We start from the raw sequence: 22,922 nt of genomic DNA, 5'->3' as shown, positions 1-22,922 counted from the left end.
AACGCCACAGCTCCATGATTGCCCAACTGAAAACTGGGAAGTTTGGCACCAAACTCCTCAGCACATTCAGCCCACGCTGATGCTGGTGTGGGATTCAATGTAAAATGCACTCAGAGGGCATCTTAGAGATGCCCCCTGAAAAAGGGCCACACCCTGGTGTGGTTCCTGACTGGCTACCTGCCATCTGCCACCCCAACAGATTTCTGGACACCTGGGTAGAGAGCCTCCACTCTCTGGGCCCTGAAACAAAGCACATACTAGGCAGAGGTGTCATGCCCTTTCCCCAGGATGGGCAGAGCCCATGAAGGGGAAGCGTCAAAGACTTGCCACCTTTATTAGCTACCCCCAGCCCCTGTTGCTATCATCAGCTGGTTCCTACTGGTTCTGATAAGCACTTTGGGTGAGAGAATTGGCATAATTGTGGCCCATTTGTGCCTACCTTTGATCTCTGGGCCCTCACCCAGTAAGCACTGTTACCTACCTGTGACCGGTGCTCTTCAGAGTCCCTCCTGTCTCCACTGCACTACATTGGGTGCTGAGTCACTAACCTTGTTTTCCTCCATAGGAATACATTGAACTGTATCAATACATTCCAGGGCATATCTTTATCATTGTAAAGTCTAAAATTGTTTTTAATTGATATTTACAGAAAGCTTTCTCAAAACTGTAAAGTATTTACTGCATTTCCAAAACCATACTGCATTCTTGAAAAGTATTGCCAGTTTTACAAACTGTATAATTTACCTGCACTTAGTGATTCTTGGTTCTAGTTATAAAATAACAAAGTAACACTTTTTATAAAAACAATTGGTCTGGATTCAGGGGCTTATTTACAAGCCCCTTGTGCCACTTTTGCGTCATTTTTCCCATGTTAGAAATGACACAAAAGTGGCGCAAAGGGCTTGTAAATCTGCCCCTTCGTCTTCAAGTGTGGGGCATCATTGCTTGCCTGAGTGTGTACAATGAATGCTTAACACTGCCCTCTGAGAAGCCTAACTGCTCACCTCAGCTACAACTGACTTGAGAGTAAAGCATTACCTACTTCAACCTCTGCCAAACCTTTGGGGACTCATTGGACTCTATGCACACCATACCTCTTTTTGTTATAGTATAAACAGAGTCAGCTTCTTACACTCCCACCCTAATCGACAACCTAAGCACCTTGGAGAACTGTAACCTTATCAAGGCACACCCATTGGCATGCACTAGGAGGGTTCCTCTGACCCACCAGGTCTAAGAGCCAAAAATAATTTGAAATTGCCCACAGGACAGCAGGGATTACCTGGTGCCCTATGCAAGATGATGTGGTCACCCCTGCCACCCTAGTCTGTCTTAGGGGCTGGCAGCATAATAGTCAAAGAACCCTCCAAAAAATGCATATGGGCCAGCTGCAGCCCCGCCTTGCATGGCCACCTTGTTCTTGCCACCGGTACACCCACCCTAAAAACCCCAAAGAAGGCTAGCATAAAAGCTGCCATAAATAGGTGAGCCTCTTCTGCAAATGTACAGATATTACCCAAAATGCCCAGGACTGCTGTAAATTTGCTGATAGCAATGGAGTGCTTGGCATCTGTATAGGTCCCCTGCAGCCACTTCCATCCCCGCAAGGCTCTCTGCACTAGGAATTATCTGTTATGTCTGGGTGGCCAAGCATTCTAGAAAAGAAGGAAATCACGACCATGTGGCATCATGCAAAAGCTACAGAGTGCCCCTAATCCCTTAGGGTTCCCAAGAAAGACAGAAGACGACAAAAGTCAAACCCTCTCCTCCTACTCCTCAAGAAATGACAGTAAGCAGTGACTGCCCTCTGATAAGCACACCTCTTCGTGGGTGCTAAACTGGCTGCCATGAGGTCCGGTAGGCTTGAGCACCAAGCAGCCACAGATGGCCCGGAAAAGGTTTGGTAATTCCGCTGCTTCTGGGTGGGTAAACCTGAAAACCTCCATCCTGAAATGAGATAGCGCATCAGCAGCAAGTTCAACACATCTGGAACATGCTTGTCCCCAAATAATACATTATACGTGGAACAATCTCCTTCAGTAACCTGAGTATCATCTTATATTTGGCTCCTTGTTGATTAATGTATTCCACCACTGTCATATTATCTGATCAAAATATAACCTACTGGTTGAGGAACTGGTCTGACCAAATTGACAATTCCACAAGGCTTCAAAAGAGCTCAAAGAAACCAATGTTGGTGACCAGCCAGACTCCACCTAGGCAGTGGGTCACTGTGTGCACATCAGGCTAGGCCCTGGATGGCACCAAAACCTTTGCTGCCCATAAAACATGTCCTGCCCAACCTTGTTTGACAACCTGGTGTGTGGTGGTGCTTCTCTCTCAAAGGCCAGACATCACCTGTGCAATGGATTGTGAAAATATGTGGTCCATTATGAATGATTCTTAGTGTGAAATTGAGCTGCCCAACCACCTTCTGCAACTTATATACTGTTACCTTCTTTGTACCCAAGTAATCCCACAAGGCCTTGGAAAAGGTGGAAAACATTTATTTGGAGAGCCATGACACACCAGCCTTTGAATCTAATTCAATCCCAAGTAATTCAATACCTGTTGCAGGCCCCACAGTCTTGCCTCTTGCTAAGGAAATCCCAAACTCCCTCATCAATAGGCAGAAAGACTGCAACACATTGCAGCCTTCCTGCAGATCAGGAAAACCCAAAACGAGGCAATCATCTAGATAATACAGGACCCCCTGTTGGCCCATACTCCACCTGAATGCCCATTCAAGAAACAAACTGAACTTCTCAAAATAGGAGCAGGAGACCGAGCAACCCATAGGCATGGATTTATCAAAATACTATGCTCCCTCAAACTGGAAAGCCAGTAGGTGAAAATCCTGTGGGTGCACAGGGAGTAGGTGGAGGTTGACTATATGTCCAACTTTGCCAGAAGAGTGCCCGGCCCCAACTCCTGGACTCTTGGAGTATATAAATGCCTGACCAAGGAAGCATACTTGACAGAACATAAGGTCCCATCAATTGCTTAGTTTACCGACTGACCCCTAGGAGCAAAAAGGTTATGTATTTATCTAAACTCCCCGGGATCCTTCTTGGGCACTACCCCTGAGGGAGAGCAGGCAAAGCTTACCAAGGTACTGAATCAAACGGGCCACTCTCCCCAGGCCCACTTCCTTGACATTATTTTCTACAGCCATCTCCTGATTGGATCTCAGGGACTGCTTCTTCGTACAGTAGGACATGCCCATACTTCCCAGGCTGGTATCTGGTAACCCTCCCTAAAACCTTCTAACATGCCCTGGGCTACAACTGGGTTACTGTACACATTAAGCCATGGGACCATTTCCATCATATTGCCCGAGGAGGGAGCCTTGACAAAGAGTGGGTCATCAATCCGTTTGTTCCCTCCTTTTTCCTTAGACTTCATGAAACACTTTGACTCAAGATGAGAGGACAAGCCACAGAAGGAGCAAGCACGCTTGAACTTTTACGTACCATGAGACCTAAAACAGGAATGCTTGTTAAAATCCCAACATGTCCCCTTCACCCCTCGGGCTGCTTAAGGAACCTGAGCGAAAGCGCTGTCTGGGGGCAGTATCTGACGCGTCATGTGGTGTAACTAAAGACACATCAATCAGATCCCATTTTAAGGTGGAGCCAGTTAGCTTAACTCTCCTCAACTCTGTCATACTCCTTCCATCCCACGCACCCATATTTGTTTTTTGCTCATGCAATCCTGTTCTGGTAACATGCCAAATGTGCGCTCAGATTATTACAATACCCAGCTAGGATCACCTAAATAATCTAGAACCCTTGTATCCAGTTCACTAACGTTTCCTCCACCCTCTTCCTACATGGCCAGTGCCAGGAAATGAAATGAGCACACTCCTTGCACCGCTTTGCTTCTTCCCTATCATGCTTATCAGGAGTAAGTCAAAAACCTTAGTATATGCCCCTCTCCAAATGTTTTCTTTCACCCGGTCTGTAAAATGTCAGTGCAGCTGGTCACATCCCGACCATACCTCACGTAAACCTAAACTCTGCCACAGGTTTGTTGTACCTGGATTTGGTGGATCCTGGGCCTTTACAGCCATCTCCATCACAATACCCTGCACACCTTCTAGTAGGGTCTTGCCAGATGCTGATGGCCTCTGGCTCATTGCCTGAGTAATCCCAGTGCTCTGCTCCACTAAGACCCCTGGTGCGTTGTCCGATACCCCTAACAATTTAGCAAGACCAGTTGGCACCACCTGAGCCCCTGCACCCTCTAGGTGTGCAACCAACATCCTGGCCTTTTTGAGACCGTCTCCCTCAGTAGCAAGAGCACCCCCAATTTCAGACAGATAACATCCGGGACTTTGAAAGCCACAGCAGAACGTTGGCCAGATTGGTCACTAAATCTGTCCAGCTGGGGTTCCCTTCTCACACACAAGAGGGGAGAGGGTCTATATCTAATTCAACAACCCCGAACCCCCTAAATGACTCTGGTACACACAACAGAGGGGTGGAGAATAACAAAGCATGAACAATAAAGATAGTTACAAACAAAGATCACGAGTGTGCAAACATTGGCACATTCATGAGTGTTGAAAAAAAACTGCCCTCACTCACACACAATGTGTGTGACATGCTTCATCATCGGGTCTGCTACAACGCCCGGGTGTAGCCACACTCTTGGCGGAGTATAGGGAGGGGGAAACGAAATTTTTTTGTAAGTACACAAGGACAACATGTAACAGACAACTGAAAGTGACAACAGTTATCACAAACAAGAACCAACAGATCAAGACTGAGTACAGTAAAAACAAGAAAATGCAGTAGAGAGTGATTATAACTGGCTCCTGGATACCCAATATAAATTTTATTGGTAGGTTCCAAGGTCAGGGTTAAAAAGGACTGGATGGTGGTACGAGCGAAGGATGTTAGGACTCCCTAGTATCCCTCCTTTACTGCTGTAGTCAACATGTTTTGACCCTTTATCGCCCTTGATTACTGGGTCACCTGGGTCTTCTTCAGGACGTCTTCCTGTCCCAGTCTAATGTAGTAATCACCTTACCTTAATAAGAATGTTAACAGGGGTGAAGGTCACTCTTGCCAATCAGTAAGAGGCTATGTGGAGGGAGTTCCGCCAACACGGTGACACAACGAGTTTATTGATACAGATCACTTGACCTGGCGCATGGGGGTGGAGTCCCAAAGAACACAACTGTTCCGATGGTGTCCTCCAGCAGTAATCGTGCCCCTCCTTGATGCACCGTGCCGCCAGCTGGGGTTCCCGTCATGTCACCCGACCGCCAATCTGCACAATCCCTTCCCCATCTGCTGGACCCATCACGGCTGAAACTCTACCTTGCGCCAACACTCGGCCTAGGGCACCCAGCTCTGAGGCCAACCCCCTTGAAGCCACCTCCACTGGCTCCTTCTCTCTCCTCCCTGAGAGTCCAGCCACTTCCCTCCCCAGGACATGCCTCAGGGTGCCTCTCTGCCCTCTTCTTGTTAGCCATCCCCCTAGCTCTCTTTGGGACAGGGGTAAATGCTACCTTAGGGGCCACTGCTGCTCACCAAGGCCTCTCCCCTGATGCCTCCATCGCCCCCTCCCTCTCTGCGGGCAGGCAGTCCCTTAATGGCACGCAGAAGAACCAAAACAATGCCCCACAAAAACTCAGTGAAAAACAAACTGTGCCTTCTAAAATTCAGGTGGGTAGGAAATGCACAAAACGTACCAATCACAAACCTATGAAACCCAGGATGCCCCTGTAGCCAGAAAGACACCACCACGACACAGCACATGGAAATCCAAGGCTTAAAAGAAAATCTCCCTGCCAAAATCAAAATGCAAGCTGTAAAAACAATCTACTAAGAACCACTAAAAGGCCCACATTTCTCTGCCCCCTCACCTAGGCCTTCAGAGCCAGAACCGCCACGGTGTGTGTGCATATTGTTCAGGTGATCAAAAACTGCGTGGCTCCAGGCATATGGCCAAATGATTATAGCTGAATTGTTCGGTGAAATACAGGAAGCGCAGTGGGCATGCCAATGGTGTGCCCTCAGTGAAGGGATATAAAAGCAGAAGAACACACAAACAAAAAAAGTGGTTCTAGCCCGTTTTATAGGAAGGGCCAGCACGAACTGGATTGGACGCAACTCAAAACTACTTAGGCTCCTTCTGGGTCACTGCGCGCCCAAGTCCCAATCCCTGACGCCAATACAGACTGGTGGTGGCGGTGCCACACGCCACTGCCCCCATTATCCCGGGCTAGTCCGACACAACAACCATAGGATGGGCTCCACAAATTTGGGGGCGCCATGTCACAATCTTAAAAGCAGATTCACAGATAAAAGCATCAAATGTTAATGTTCAAAACTCTCATTACTAGTGCTGTAGAACAAAATCTTATAGAAATGTCATGAAATTACACAATTATATGAAAATTCCATAAATATTGGATGAAAATAATTTTCAATGGGAGCTCAAGATGGCCACGCGAATTTAGATCTCCAGGTGTACGCTCTGTTTCTCTGCTGTGGCATTCTGGTGACATACTGGGCTTTGAAGTAACATGAAGATATGCAAGAGGACAAGCCCGCACCTTTGAGAGTTGACTGGGAAGCCTATAGATTCCAAATGTGAGAACTATTATGCTAGCCTTAACTGCCTTAATTGCCTTAAGAAAATAGCCAGAGATGAATGAGAAGAGAACGGCTTTAAATTTTATTTGATGGTGCTCAAATAAATTGTCGAACTTAAAATGCATTTGGGTCAGTGGAAACAGTCTTACTCCTCATCTGTTCTAGACACTGACTAACAGGGTCCGAGTCATCTAGGCTTTCTTCATCCTAGTATCTTTCCATGGTCCCCTCCACCAGTGATGTCCCTTGAAAAGGAAACAGGTGCGTATGAGTGACAACTGCAAATAAATTATTGGAAAAATCATATTAAAGTCTTAGGGCCTGATTAAGATCTTGGCAAACAGGTAACTTCATCACAACGGTGATGGATATTCATTCTGCCGAGATTGTAATCAGACCCTAAGTGTCCCATTTGCTTTACCCTAAAATCAGATCCTAGCTCCCTTTATTCTTATGTGGTCTTTGCACCATCTTGTTCAGGCCGTGGATTTCCCCTCTTTCTTTGCTCTCTGGTTACCCCTTTTCTGTTTTAGACCTCACTTCTTTGTTTCATCTGTCAAAGCCTAGAATACTCACTAACTCTTCAATTACTATTTTTTGTAGTCACTTCTCTGCCTGCAGAATTTTCCTTCCCGCTATAAAGACCACATTCAAGATGCTAAGGTCCTCGTAAAAAACATCAACATTCAGTTCACCAGATATCTGGGGAACCACGTCATTCTGGCTCCCTGCCAATTAGGTTTCAGAGTTGTCAACAGCACAGAGACAGTCCTAGTTGAAGCCCCAGATGACATCAGAATGCTATTGGACCATTGGGAAACAGCAGACCTCATCCTTCTCAACCTCTCAGCAGCTTTCAACACCATTTCCCACCAAACACTGCTAAACAGACTCCACCAGATGGGCATCCTAGGAGCAGCTCTCAAGTGAATCTAATCCTACCTCAATGGCAGAACGCAGAAGGTCATACTCCCAACCCACTGCTCGCTGCACAAGAACATCACCTGTGGTGTACCTCAAAGCCCATCCCTCAGCCCAGCCCTCTTCAGAGTATAAATGATACCCCTGGCAACATCCTCTTCTATGTGGGCGACACCCGACTCATCCTCTCCCCGACTAATAACCCAATGACCACCAAGGACAAGTCCCAAAGATGCATGAAAACATGGCCGCCTGGATGAACATCTGCTGTCTCAAAATCAACATTGACAGGATAGAAGTGATAATCTTCAGGAAAGGCAGGGACACCCTCTGGAACGAATGGTGGACACCTGAGCTAGGCCCAACCCCCAAACCCACGAACACGCCAGCAACCTAGGCATCATCCTCGACAGACAGCTCTCCATGAAGAAGAAGGCCAGCGCTGTTTCCTCTGCTTGCCTCATGTGCTGCCTCAGATGTACCTGCTCTCTGCCATGGACTGTTGATGCACTTAGCCCCTCTCATGTGCTGCCTCAGATGTACCTGCTCTGTGACATGGACTGTTGATGCACTTAGCCCCTCTCATGTGAGATCTCACCAGTTTATCTAGAGCCTTATTTACAAGATCTTCTAATTTAGTCTGAACTAGTGAATCTAACTCCTGTTCTTGTTCTGACATCTCTTTTTTTTGTATATTAAATAAGCTGATAATAAATGATTAACTTGAAAAACAGCCAAAAAATCAGAAGAAATTATTTAAATTAGCTATATAAAATCTATCAAAGGGACTATTTAATACATAAACCGGCCTAACACAAGCTATCCAATCAGCCTCCCTGACTTTTAGAGCACCTCCTTTAAACAGCTCTATTGATTCTACTCATACTGTTAAACTGCATTCTCTGTTGCTTGCTCATTTTAAAGCTTCTACCATTTACAGTTTTTTACATACCTCATCCACACCAAGAGACAAAACTTAGACAGAATTATTGTGGGAAAAGGACTTTGACACCTCCTGGAATGTTGACGTGTGGGATAAAATTTGGCTTAAACTTAGGAAATCTTCAAGGGCTGCAAACACGACGCAAACGCTCTTCTTTATTTATAATAGACTTCTATTCTCCCCTCTTACTCTCCACTCATTCCACGTTGATGTCGCACATAAATGCTGGTCCTATTCGGCCCAACATGCTGATTTATTCCATTTACTCTTTAATTGTAAATTTGTTAGCCCTTTTTGGGAAAAGGTGTGGAATCAACTAAACTTGATTTTTCAGTCCACTCATCCCTTTTCTACATTACATATTTTTTTAGGTAGCGTATCCTCCATCTGGGAACATTCTAACTTTAACGTCAAAATAATTGACCTCCTAATAGCAGTAGCCTTCCAGCAAATAACGAGAAACTGGAAGGATCTCACTAAGCTCTCATATCAAGCATGGTGGTATGCGGTCTGTTACAATCACCTGATAGACACTACATTTGTATATCCATCACATTTAGCATCCAAGCGCTCTGATTTATGGGCTCCGGTCATTTTATTCATTGACGCTCATGCTAAATGCTCTACTACCCCTAGACCTCTGCAGCAAGAAGTTAATAAACCTCCATGACTTCCTCTGTGTTCATTTATATTTATATTTATACTTTCTTTTGAACAATATTGCTTATGTTATCATTATTTTTGACTGTATTTGCATTTCTTATTTGTTATGTTTATACTCTCTTTATTTTCTAACCGCACTTGTTACATTGTATATGAACCTACTGCCTTCATTGTTTTTATATTCTGTACATTGTTGTAATTCTTTTGTCCTAATAAACTTTTTCTGAACTTAATATATAAACCGGGCAGCAGGGGGCAGGTAATGCTGAAAGGTGAGCCTCACCCCCTGAAATTTTCAGGAATGTCTTCAGATGGCTCCCACCCAACACAAGGTGAACAGTCACACAAGCTCTCGTCACCAATAGACTAGACTACAGAAACTCCCTCTATGTTGAAACAACCGCCCAACTCATGACAAAACTCCAGACTATCCAGAACACTGCAGCCAGGCTCAACCTCCCCAGGTGGACTCACAGCACCCCTCACCTCAGGAAACTCTACTGGCTACCAGTCGCAAAGAGATGCCAGTTCAAGCTGCTCACTCATGCTTACAAAGCACTACGCAATGAAGGACCAGCATACCTCAACACTCAAAAGAACTTCTACTAACCTACAAGGAAACTCTGCTCTGAATCCCTCATCCTACCAATCACGTCGCATCCACCGGATGAACAGCGAAGACTGCTCCTCCTCCCACCTGGCGGCTAACACCTCGAACAACCTCCCCTGCACCTCAGAGCCTCACCTTCGCTCCAGCTGTTCAGAAAGGACTTCAAGACCTGGATGTTCAATCAATAGGAAAACTGGCAGATAGTTCTACAAATCCGATTGTTTGATTGATTGATTGAAACAAACTCAGCAAATAAAATCAGGACACGCAAGGCAGAAAAATGGGAAACACCACCACCATAATTAAAATTCACGTTTCGTCTCCCTTGCTTACTACTGCAGGAGCCAGAGTCATCCCAAGAGCTGTGGTACGAAATTTGGCTGCTCTGGGTCCCGTGAAAGTGCTAGAGTAATTATGCCACCCCAAAAAATAACTTTAATCACTACAAAAAAAAACCTATTTAGTACAGTAGCAAAAATCATGCCAAAATCATAAATTAAGCTTGTACCAAGATCCCATGTGCCTATTCTGAAAACACTGGTCTCTCCTCTTCCCTGTGATAGTACTCCACACATAACTTTGCATAAACCATTTAACTGCACTGGCCACAGGCTTCTGAGCAAAGCTTTGTTGACTGGCGCTCATTCTTCACAAATTAGGCACTGTTTGTTCCTCTATTCTGAAGCAAGTTATCTGAGACAAGCTACGTGGAGTAGATTCGAAGTTGCCTAATGCAGCTAAACATTCTACCTTTGTTTAGCTATAGCTGTATTTGGAATGGCCTTTCGGGCAGCCTGAGGGTCTGGCACTGCCAGGTAGGCCAGCCTCAAAGGGCCAATGTAGTAGAAACACAGCTAAAAGTTGGTGAAATAGAAACTAGCTTGAATATGTAATGCCCCTAAACACTCTCTTACTCCTATTTTGTCGGTTACTTCCTCACAGAGTAGGATGAAGGGCACACTATTGAAGGACTGGGTTCTTTTGGACCCAGCGGTGCCAGGGCACAACACCTGAAACCTTCGTGGGTAACCTGCTCCGGCGTACAAGTCACAGAGACACGGGACACTTCCTTCGGCGTCAAAGAGTCAAGGTTTATTTACTGCAGGGAACACAGAAGTCACGGCAAGTACACCACGTGCAACTTGGGGAGACTGCTTCAAATTGGTTTTGTGGATCGCTCCTTTTATACAGTTTTTACCCATAGGCTAACATTGAACACAAAGGTTTACAACTCAGTTCCCACATCTAGCTCCCAGAGGGGTCGTTTTGGTCGCTTTGAAACATACAAGGTCCGGAACATAAGTGCGGAAACATTTGGCGGTTCCCAACTGTAAAAACCCATCTTCCCACCATTAGCAAATTCCAATCAGCAGTAAAGTAGATTGAAACAGGAACGAAGACAGGTGCAGAGGAAGACGGAGACAGTGGGGAGATCGGAAAGGGTGTAAAAGGGGAGGTGTCGGGAAGCACGAGATACAGGCATCAAAGGAACGTGCCTAATGAGATGCACGGCTGAGACAATAAGTCCGTGCGGCAAGATGAGCCTCGAGCGGCGCCACCTGCCTTACAGTAGCAACCCCCTCATCATAAAGACACTTTCAAAGGACATGTGTCTTCCGCAAATATCTTGGGAGTCCCAGGGTCGCGAAGCGGACAGCGTCCGTTCGCTGACTACTTGAGGGCAAGAGACAAAATGGATGCCGTATCTAAAATGGAACCCGTGGGTACAGATGAAAAAGCCCACATAACAAACGAACGGTTTAAGTTAGCACAGCGAAACTGCGCACACTTACTAAACTCGTCATTTGCGGTTCATAGATACTAGACTCGACCATATTCGTGCGAGTCGAAAACACCACTTACAATTGTCACGGAACCTCAGACGCTCCTTTTGCCCTCATGTAGGCAAGCACTAGTCGGAATCATATTCAATATTCATCAGACCATCAAGATGTCGTTGTAGCATAGCTCTGTCCGACCGAGTCCCCTTGGTAACAGGTGGTTGTCTCATACACGTTGTAGCACAGAGGCCACATAAGGCAGGACCACACTGCACACTAAGGCAACACGTGAACAGGAACACTACCACAACCCCGATGATCATCAGAACCTTCCAACCCCAAGTCGACATCAGGCCCCAAAACCATCCGAGTAGCGTCCAATCCCCTACATCCACGTGTATGGATTCGGAGATCTTATGCAACTTCGAGATGGCTTGATAGACAGTAGGAGCATTATCAGGTATGAAAATGCAACAGCTCGAATGGATCACTTTACATACCCCACCGCGATCCGCCAAGACGACATCTAAAACCATACGGTTTTGCAACGTCATAAGTCTCTCCGCCTGAAGTTCTGAGGTGATATTACCAAGGGCACTGGCAGTAACATTAGCTGTCGATTCTACCACTCGAGTCAAATGTCTCAGGTTCCTACTATTAACCATAGGTCCCCAAAACGGGAGGAAACCCTTGAAAAAGTCTCCTGCCTCTTGACCGGCAGTATCCTCTTCGCTAATTACGCCTCGTACAACTCTAGTCTTATGGTAATCAGCATCTACAGTGAACGTCGGAGGCAACAGATTTGCAACAAAACATGAGCCCATGAAGTCTGAGGGCAACCATGTATATGCACGATCATGACAGATGAAGTACGTACCCTTGGCAGCCAGAAACACAGGGGTCGGGGACATTGGCAGAACGTAACTTTCAGTGCAAGCACTGACTCCAAGTGAGGCTTGCGAACCACGACCCACGAGACAAAGATTACCAGTGTGGGGTACGACCCATATTGGAGGCGAGCTTTGAAGCTGCTTTTCATTAGTGAACATACTATATTCCCCTCTACTCGGGGCCCTATAGGCTTGTACCTCTTCTTTAGGGATGAGAAAAGCATCATGGATCTCATCTTCCAAATCCTGTATTGCCATCGATAGCACCCACTGGTACGAGGTAGGACCAGGTTTGGGGGAACGTTCTGGAGTGGGGTGGAAACCTAGTGCGCTTCGAAGCATTGTTTGGTATGCTCGAGCTGACCCTTGGGAACTATACGGTAACACCAGATATGGGATTCCCTTACCCGTAGTATGTGGCATCAACCCACACACCCAACAATTAGTAGTGTTAACCACTAACTGATGATGATGGAGGAGCTGGATAAAGGAATTGTTGCGGAATTCTACACGTCTAGCCTGTTCGTGTTCCGGTAAAATATGAAAGGAATGGGGAGAAACAGTAGAAGTAATAGAAGTAAGGTTAGGGTAAGAAGTAGGAGTAGGGGTAGGAAGCAAAAAGTAAGACATAGCATAATACACCCCACCCGCCAAGAATGCAGAAGCAGTTAAAAACAGTACAAACAATTGAAATACAAAACATTTAGTACGACTAAGTTTCTGCAGTTTGACTCTATACGCCTGCGTTCCTTCCAAATCGTTCAGCTCCGAAAATGCCATTTCCCTACGACCGTCCGCAACGTTTCTTGACGCACTTCGTTCTGTGCAGCAATAGTCAATCCCCAGGAGTTCCTAGGAACCGACGGCCTTTAACCTAGCGTCAAGACCTACTGTCCAGAAGGAAGTACGCGCGCGGCCCTACGGCCCTCAATACACAATATGTATTTATTTAGCACAATTAGTTCAGCTGTGGAAGGAAAAGATACAAGAAAAAAATCTTAATACATGTACAAAACAAGTGTCAATGATACGAATTGTTCAAAGTTGATCAGGGGAAACGAAGATATTGCAGTTATCAGTTTCAGCAAAGCAAGAAAACAATTTTATTTGTCCTTAGTATGAGAACGCAAGGAATATCGATGTTTCCCGGGACGTGTCTGCTCGTCAAACAAAGGATCCGTTGAGGATACAGCGTCCTGCTGATCAGTTTGTTGATTTGGTCTTGAGTCTTTTGCTGACAATGTTCCAACAGTGGCTTTCTGCTGCGCTGAGTGTTCACCAACAAGCTGTGCGTCGCTAAAAGGTACAAACGCCGGCAATGTCTCTGCTTCTGTTGACGCAATGCCTTTCCTCACCCACGGGTCTGCCGGCAAAGGAATAGGGACTCGTTTACAATGGGTAGCGTGTACCCAATTCTTCCGCCCCTCAAGACGAACGGCAGTCCTCGTGGCCAGGAGCACCTGGTGAGGTCCAACAAAACGGGGGTCCAGATTCTTCTTGCGTGAAAAATTACGGGTGACAACCCAATCACCGGGCTGGAGCTGGTGGCCTGGACCCTCCGTCTGCGTCGGCAAGGCGTCGTAAACCTGTTGATGAATTAACCTCAGTTTAGCAGTCAAGTCATGTAAGTAGTCAATCAACATCGGATACTCAAGATCAACGAATATACCTGGCCTAGGAACCCCCCACACATTCGCAGGACGGCCGAACACTATTTCATAGGGACTAAGCCCTATTCGGGAGTGTACAGTCGCCCTAGTTGACAGTAGTGCTAGAGGCAAAGCGTCAGGCCACGAAAGTCCACTCGTAGCCTGAATCTTTGCTAATTTTAATTTAAGGGTACCATTGTAACCTTCAACCAATCCAGCTGACTGGGGATGATTGGCGCTATGGAATTTTTGATTAATTCCAAGGCCCTTACACACACTCTTCATCACACTTCCAACAAACTCACTTCCGTTATCTGACCACACGACTCTAGGCATTCCATACCGAGGAAAGTATTCCTTCAGTAGGATTTTCGCAGTAGACAAAGCAGTATTATCTTTGAGGGGATAGGCCTCGATCCATCGGGAGAATGCGCAAACCACAACCAAAACGTATTTCAGGTTATTGCATCGCTCCATATGGATGAAGTCCAATTGAATCACCTCAAAGGGATACGAAGGAGGAGCAAAACTGCCAGGGGGAGTTGGGGTTCCTTTGCCAGGATTGTACATTATACACACCATACAATTCTTCACCAGACGTTCAGCACACTTCGTAATACCATCATTCTTCCACACATCAGCCAACAACTTGCAAATACCTTTCGCGCTAATATGTGCTAACCCGTGTGCCATTGTCACAACGGCCAGTACATACGCATCAGGCAACATCCATCTTTTCTGATCCGACAAATCAATCCAGCAACCATTCGCATCCAACCTTCCCGTACTTTCTTTCCACTTCGTCTTTTCAGTATCAGTGGCCTCATTCTGAATTGCTTTCACGCTCTCTATAGTATTCTCACACATACTTGATTCTGTAGGCCACCTAACCGAACTCGTCACATACATTCGAGTGCTAAGGTTCCGGGCAGTCTCCTTAGCAATCTCATCTGCAAACGCGTTACCACGACCAACATCATCCGTCACCTTACGATGCGCACTACACTTAACGATTGCAACTTGAGCAGGCAAAGTCAATGCATCCAAAAGATCGTTCACGAGCTGGCCATGCTGTATTTTCGTGCCATGCGACGTGAAGAAACCACGCTCTCGCCACAACCGTCCAAAGCTATGCGCTACACCGAAAGCATACTGACTATCGGTGTACACATTCACACGTTTACCTTTTGCTAATACACATGCTCTAGTAAGAGCAATCAGCTCTGCAGCTTGGGCAGAATTCTGATTCAATCTCGCAGTCTCAACAACAGTATTCAACGTCACAACAGCATAAGCAGTAGTCACATCACCATTCGGCAATTTAAAACATGACCCATCCACATACAGGGTGCCGTCAGGGTCTTCCAATGGGGTGTTTTTAAGGTCCACTCGACCTTTTGTTTCCTCCTCTGTACGCAAGTAGCAGTCATGTTCTGCTACTTCATCTGACTCTGCACTAATCGGTAACAAAGTTGCCGGATTTAGGACATTACAACGTTTTATCTGAATGTGGCTTGCCAAGAGCGTCAATTCATACCCAGATAACCTCGCACTCGTCAAGTGCTGAGTTTTCGTTCGATTCAAAAGAGTATCGACTGCATGCGGAACCATCACCGTAAGCATATTATCCATGACCAATCCTGCTGATTGTCGGATGGAGACCGCAGCTGCCGCAGTTGCTCTCAAACAACTCGGCAATGCTCTAGCTACTGGGTCTAAGGTCGAGGAAAAATATGCACATGGACGTTGCTTACCACCAAAAGATTGCGTTAAGACACTCAACGCACAACCTTCCCTCTCGTGAACATATAACGTGAACGGCTTGCTGTAATCAGGGGTACCTAACACAGGAGCCGAACACAACGAATCACGTAATTCAGAAAAACTTTTCTGACATTCTTCCGTCCATGGTAAAGGAGTTGAAACATCCTTGCACGTAAGAGCCACCAATGGTTTCGCTAGCAACGAAAAATTAGGAATCCACTGCCTGCAGTACGACGTGATACCTAGAAAGGCACACACATCTCTCTGGGTTTGTGGCACAGCCATTCGCGCAATCGCTGCAATTCTCTCTGGGGTCAATCTCCTTCCCTCCTTTGACAATAAGTGACCTAGATAGGTTACTTCTTGACAACAATATTGGAGTTTAGAAGGTGACACCTTGTGATTTAACTCACAGAGATGTTGCAGCAATGACACTGTAGCAATCTTGCAAATGTCCTGAGTATCAGCAGCCACCAATAAGTCGTCGACGTATTGGATTAAAGCCGCACCAACTGGCAACCTAAACGCATCTAGTTGACCCTTCAAAGCTTGACTGTAAATCGATGGACTTTCACAGTAGCCTTGAGGAGCGCGTTTGAACCGGAAGCTACGTCCACCAAGAGAGAAACCGAAAAGGTCCCTGCTCTCTTCGGCAATCGGGATGCTGAAAAACGCATTTTTCAAATCAATCACCGAAAACCACGAAGCAGTAGCTGGAATCAGAGTCAGTAGCGCCGTGATGTCAGGCACAACAGGGAATTGAGGAACCACAATTTTATTTACCTCCCGTAAATCGATGACAAAACGATAAACAGGCGGTTTGGTAGGATCAGTGCGTTTAAGAATGGGCAGTACAGGGCTGTTGCACACGTTTCCCCGTGTCTCCTCAATAACATCTTTCTCGATCAAATCATAGATGATCGCTAACAAAGCCCGTTCACCATCCAGGGAGATACGATATTGGGGAATACGTGGCAATCGCACATTCGATTTCAACTGAACAACATAAGGGGAGATATCAAGTAGGCCCACATCGTTTGGACCCGCCGCCCACAAAGACGCAGGAAGAGAATCCAATTCCGGTGGAAGCTTATCGAGGGACAAATACATGGGAGAGACTACTTTCTCTCCGAACGTAAGCTTTACACCCGCAGGAGAACAATACAAAGTTGCATACAAACGTTTAAGCAAATCCAGACCCAAAAGATTTTCGCCACAACCAGTGGTTAAAATCAACGGAGCTTCGAGCTCACGAGGCCCAATTTTAAGGGGCAAAGGGCATGAAACTGGATTGCTAACGGGGGCGCCAGAGAATCCAACGGATACATTTGTTAAGCCAGACAAAGGTGCGCCAGGGAGTTTCGAATGCATGATAGAACTTTTCGCTGCACCAGTGTCCAACAGAAAAGGCTCAACGACGCCCGATGTAGCAACTGCGACGTAAGGCCCTCTCTGATCAACCGGAACTGATACCACTCCCTCTCCTTGTCTTTGGCTGTCCTAGTAATTACTATCGTCAGTTCCCTGATCGACGTAATAATCGTCTACATTGTACTGCGCAGATCGTCCTTGTGATGATCCACGTTGATCGAAACAGTTATTAGAATTTGATGAATTATCAGAACGGTCGTTCTGAGCACCACGACCTCTACCACGTGATGCATTCTGTGAACCACCACGGCCTCCTCTAGACGAATTACCACTATTACGATCATTCAAAGCAGGACAATCAAATTTAATGTGTCCCTCCTGTCTACAATAAGCACATTGATTGTACCCTAACGAAGATCTGTTGAAAGAGGAATCATTACGCGACTGCGATCGATTCGATTGCGACTGTGATCTATTCTGATGAGAAGCATTCTGATTAGAACGCGGCGGATATGCTTGCTGCAACAACACTTTAGTTTTCAGCTCTTTTGTCTTTTTATCAGCACGGTCAGTTTCCTCTTTTTCTCTATTTTCGTAATATTGTGCCGTAGCCAATATCTGAGCTGAGGTAGAAACGGCCCACGCACTTTCTGAATTCTTCAATTTATTGCACAAGTCGGGCAATAAGTTCGATACAAATTTATCCACAAACAGCCTTTGTCCACCCTCAGTACCCATATCCTGTCCACTATGATCAACGAATGTTTCCTCAAACCTCGTAAAGAAGTCTGAAACACTCTCATCTTTCTTTTGCTTACAGGCTGACAACTTGTCCCAATTTACCTTCATAGCTGGCATGAGCGTTTTCATTAACGTAATGATTCGCTGGGGAAGAAGTTCAATCAACTGATCGGGTTTAGTAGCAGCCGCTTGTCCAGCGTCTGCCGCTGTAATAGCAGCCCAATCACCACCTAACTCATTTGTGTGATCTTGGTGACGAATCTTGGCCCATACCGGTTGCGGTACGACATTGCCAAACAACATGTCGATATCGGCAAGATTCATTACCGTAGCATCTACGAGCTGTGACAATTCCTTATAATACCCTGCAGGATTCTTGCGAGGATCGGGCAAAGTTTGTTTCACCTGAAGCACTTCCGATCGTTTCCATGGGAGGTGTATCCACACTCTCTGGAAATGTGCCGCTATTGGGTTATTAACATCGGTATTATCAGCGGGTACCCAAACCGGCGGAACTTCACGCATAGGATATTGGCCAGACTCAGCTTGTTGGCGTTCAAGATCCTCTACAAACAGTGCGTGAGGAATAGGAGCTAGACGGAAAGACAGCAACTGCTCGATGGCACGTCGGACATTAGTATCGACTATCAGTCCAGTTGCGAACTGAAGCCGAAGATTAGACAGGGCGGTCAGCACCTCGTCAGGCGCAACAGCCGCTATCTGATCATGTAGGAGTTTACACATTTCGTCAAACACATATCTCTGAGTCGGTATGTTGAATTGACTAAATGTTTCAAGAACAACACGGGGTGGATTTCTCTGCGGATTGTCCATCCAACCCATCGCCATATTGTAGAGCGCAGCGCGTTCTCTATTAGCAGGAAGCTGGCTACGTCTCTGAGGACCATCAGAACCAGCAGACCCAAAAACAGGTCCGAGCGACTGAAAGAAGTTTGTCGCAATGGGAGAATTACGATTACGGGTAGAGGGACAAGAATAAGACACAGGACTAACAAGAGAAGGAGTAGAAACATTAGCAACAACAGGGGTTAACAACACAGGAGCAGTAGCGTGAGTAGGAGTATGTGGAAGCGGAGGAGCAGTAGGAATAGAAACAGGCACAGGAGCAGGAACAGTCGGAAGAGCGGGTGCAGGTTGAGGAACTGGTGGAGGAACAACAGGTGGAAGAACAGGTACGGCAGGGACCACAGGAGCTGCGGTACCCTGTACGTACGGAGGTGGCGACTTCATAAGATAGGACATTAAAGGATCCTCAACTGCCTCTTCCTTCTTATCCGACTCCGTAGGCAAAGCAGGATAGCATTTATCTATGGTCATACGCTGCAGCCTCTCAAACACTTCCTTATCCTTATCCTCCTTATCACGCTGAAACTGCTCAGCTTTCTTCACAATAGTAGCAACATTATCTCGCTCACTACGTTTATTCTGTCTGATCTCTTTCTGTCGGGCTTCTTTGCGCCACAACCGAAAGGCATCAAACATGGCCGGCCTAGATTTACGTTCGAACAACTTTAGTTCCAAATTATCTAAGATCGACGCTTCGAAGCTACCATGAGGTGGCCAACGAAGATCGCCGTCTTTCTTTGTATATTTTATCCAATAATCATTAAAAGCAATCGGGCCTAGCCCATGTTTGCTATATAAGTCATAAATAGGAGTTCCTACCGGAGGTATCGGACACGAGTCCTCCAGCAGGGAATCCGCACCACAAGGTCTAAAGCAACTGAACAAAGTACTGCGACCAGGCATCTTGCACGCTAGCCGAGTTTCACAAACTTCAAGGGTTACGGGATTTACCAAGTCCCAGCAAGAACAAAACCCTCGGTCTTTGGCGGCTGCAGTCGTCAAACAAATACAACAACAAAGTACGCTTAGCAAAGTGTCACCGACAAAAACACTCACACAGCGTGTACAACAACAACAAACACTAGTGTTTACAACAAAGACACTCGCTAAAGTGTCTACAACAAAAACACTCGCTAAAGTGTTTACAACCAAGGATTCTGGGAGCGACCCACAAATACTTAACTCAAAGATCAATGGCGTCCTCAGGAAGGCCCGTCAATCGTCTCGCTATACCAAGGTCTACGCCAGGCGCCAAAACAGGTCTACAGTCAGGGCAGCAGTCCGTCGCAGCCGTTAGGAGGCGGGAATCTTCGCGGGAAAAGTCTTCGGGCCACTTATTTCGACAACAGGATCGATGAAGCGGGGTGCACCTTCCCTCGGAGATTTCACACGAAGTTCCTCACGATCGTCGGGCTTGGACCGGTACCACTGATGCAGCCCCACGTTGGGCGCCAACTGAAGGACTGGGTTCTTTTGGACCCAGCGGTGCCAGGGCACAACACCTGAAACCTTCGTGGGTAACCTGCTCCGGCGTACAAGTCACAGAGACACGGGACACTTCCTTCGGCGTCAAAGAGTCAAGGTTTATTTACTGCAGGGAACACAGAAGTCACGGCAAGTACACCACGTGCAACTTGGGGAGACTGCTTCAAATTGGTTTTGTGGATCGCTCCTTTTATACAGTTTTTACCCATAGGCTAACATTGAACACAAAGGTTTACAACTCAGTTCCCACATCTAGCTCCCAGAGGTGTCGTTTTGGTCGCTTTGAAACATACAAGGTCCGGAACATAAGTGCGGAAACATTTGGCGGTTCCCAACTGTAAAAACCCATCTTCCCACCATTAGCAAATTCCAATCAGCAGTAAAGTAGATTGAAACAGGAACGAAGACAGGTGCAGAGGAAGACGGAGACAGTGGGGAGATCGGAAAGGGTGTAAAAGGGGAGGTGTCGGGAAGCACGAGATACAGGCATCAAAGGAACGTGCCTAATGAGATGCACGGCTGAGACAATAAGTCCGTGCGGCAAGATGAGCCTCGAGCGGCGCCACCTGCCTTACAGTAGCAACCCCCTCATCATAAAGACACTTTCAAAGGACATGTGTCTTCCGCAAATATCTTGGGAGTCCCAGGGTCGCGAAGCGGACAGCGTCCGTTCGCTGACTACTTGAGGGCAAGAGACAAAATGGATGCCGTATCTAAAATGGAACCCGTGGGTACAGATGAAAAAGCCCACATAACAAACGAACGGTTTAAGTTAGCACAGCGAAACTGCGCACACTTACTAAACTCGTCATTTGCGGTTCATAGATACTAGACTCGACCATATTCGTGCGAGTCGAAAACACCACTTACAATTGTCACGGAACCTCACTATTAAGTCATATTATGAAGAAAAAAAACACTTGGCGCAGGCAATTTTTCAACCTTCTTTCCTGCTAGTATCTGCCAGAATGCTGTGCTGTTCCTAGAGGCTTCTTTGGTGAAATAAACTGCAGTTCTCACTGGTCGTTGTTGAACACCACAAAAATATTGTCAGCAAGCTGTGTGGTGGCTCCTGGAGTAAAGTGAGGCTGTGTTAACTGGGGTGAAGTCCCGGTCGAGTAGGAGGTCTACAGTCGACGCATGCAAGTAACAGTGACGAGCTACTGGTGACCTGTGTTGAGCGTCTGGCAGACTGTTAATCTGTGAGCCTGTAGGTGTCGTTTACAGCCATCAGAAGTGTGCTGGTCATAAAGGAAAGGTAGGGTGAACCGACACTCTTATTACGCATCATGTCTAAGCATTGAAATATTTAGCTTCACCCTCGGTAAAGAAAAAAGAAAGCACCATCAGCTCTTGAAAGTGACGTTAGAGAACATCGGGTGGCCATCTTATATTGTTGGGATGACGTGTGCTGACTTGTAAAGGAAGAACAGTGGGGCATATTATCAAGCATGCGCGCTAAAATTATCGCCGCTTTATCGGCCGAAAACGGCCGATAAAGCGGCGATAATGGGCTTGATAATATGCTCTATGGAATTCCAATCGAAGCACATGTTAGATGTGAAGACATCTAACATGGGCTTCGATTGGAATTCCACAGAGCAAATTATCAAGCCCATTATCGCCGCTTTATCGGCCGTTTTCGGATGATAAAGCGGCGATAATTTTAGCGCACAGGCTTGATAATATGCCCCCATGTTCTCTTCATAGCGCTACGGAGTTCTCTACAGTACACTATTTCTGAGGCATTAGACAACCTGTGCACTCCTGTGCGCTCGTACAATTCGCCTTATCATGATTTGAAAGAGCACCTATAGTCATGCAGCAGCTATATTTAGAAATGCCTATCTTCAGTGCAAGCCCTAGTCACTGAAGTAAATGAACCATGGCTACAGGGTAGCCATTTTAACTATTTATTTACATTTCATATACTGAGTAAACTTTGGGAATAGCACTTATAATTAACTGGTGGCCATTTTTGCTTGGGTCAATAATTACATTGTTTACTGTACTAAACTCTCTCACTTAGTGGCTATCACAGAAGAAGTAAGAAAAGAGTAAGAGAAAATGGCCTCACAACGTTTTTGGCTCAACCACAATCTTTTCTACAGAGTTAATAGATTTACCTTCCAGGTTTCAGAGACTTGTGGATGGTTTGTTCAAGGATGTAGCTGGTGTGATGCGTATCAGGATGGCATTCTCATTTTTGCATCTAATAGGGCTCAACATGATGTGATTGCTAGGTATTGTTAATTCTTCAGGACCATAGGATGACAGCACGTAAGGCTCAGTGCAAGTTCAGAGTAAATGAAATTGAGTGCTCAGGTCACTATATTTCTGAGAAAGGTATTGCACCCAAAGAAGATCCGCTTAAGCAATCAAGGAGGCACTCACTCCAACTGATAAGGACAGTTTAAACTCTTTTCTGGGACTAAGAGAATATTATGCTAGATTTGTGGTTGTATGACAGAGGCACGCAAGGCTGAACCACACGTCCCTCTACCAGGCAGCTCCAACAACAAATGTGTTCAAACTATGCATTTCTTCACCACGCATTACTTTACCATGCATGCCTTTACCACGCAATTTCATAGTAACGGCATGTTTGGGAAAGAGATATGTGGTAAAG

Source organism: Lissotriton vulgaris, chromosome 1_1, assembly GCF_964263255.1.
Source record: "Lissotriton vulgaris chromosome 1_1, aLisVul1.2, whole genome shotgun sequence".
Classification (NCBI taxonomy): Eukaryota; Metazoa; Chordata; class Amphibia; order Caudata; family Salamandridae; genus Lissotriton; species Lissotriton vulgaris.
The sequence above is the reverse complement of the archived record's forward strand: the minus strand, read 5'-3'. Positions refer to the sequence as shown.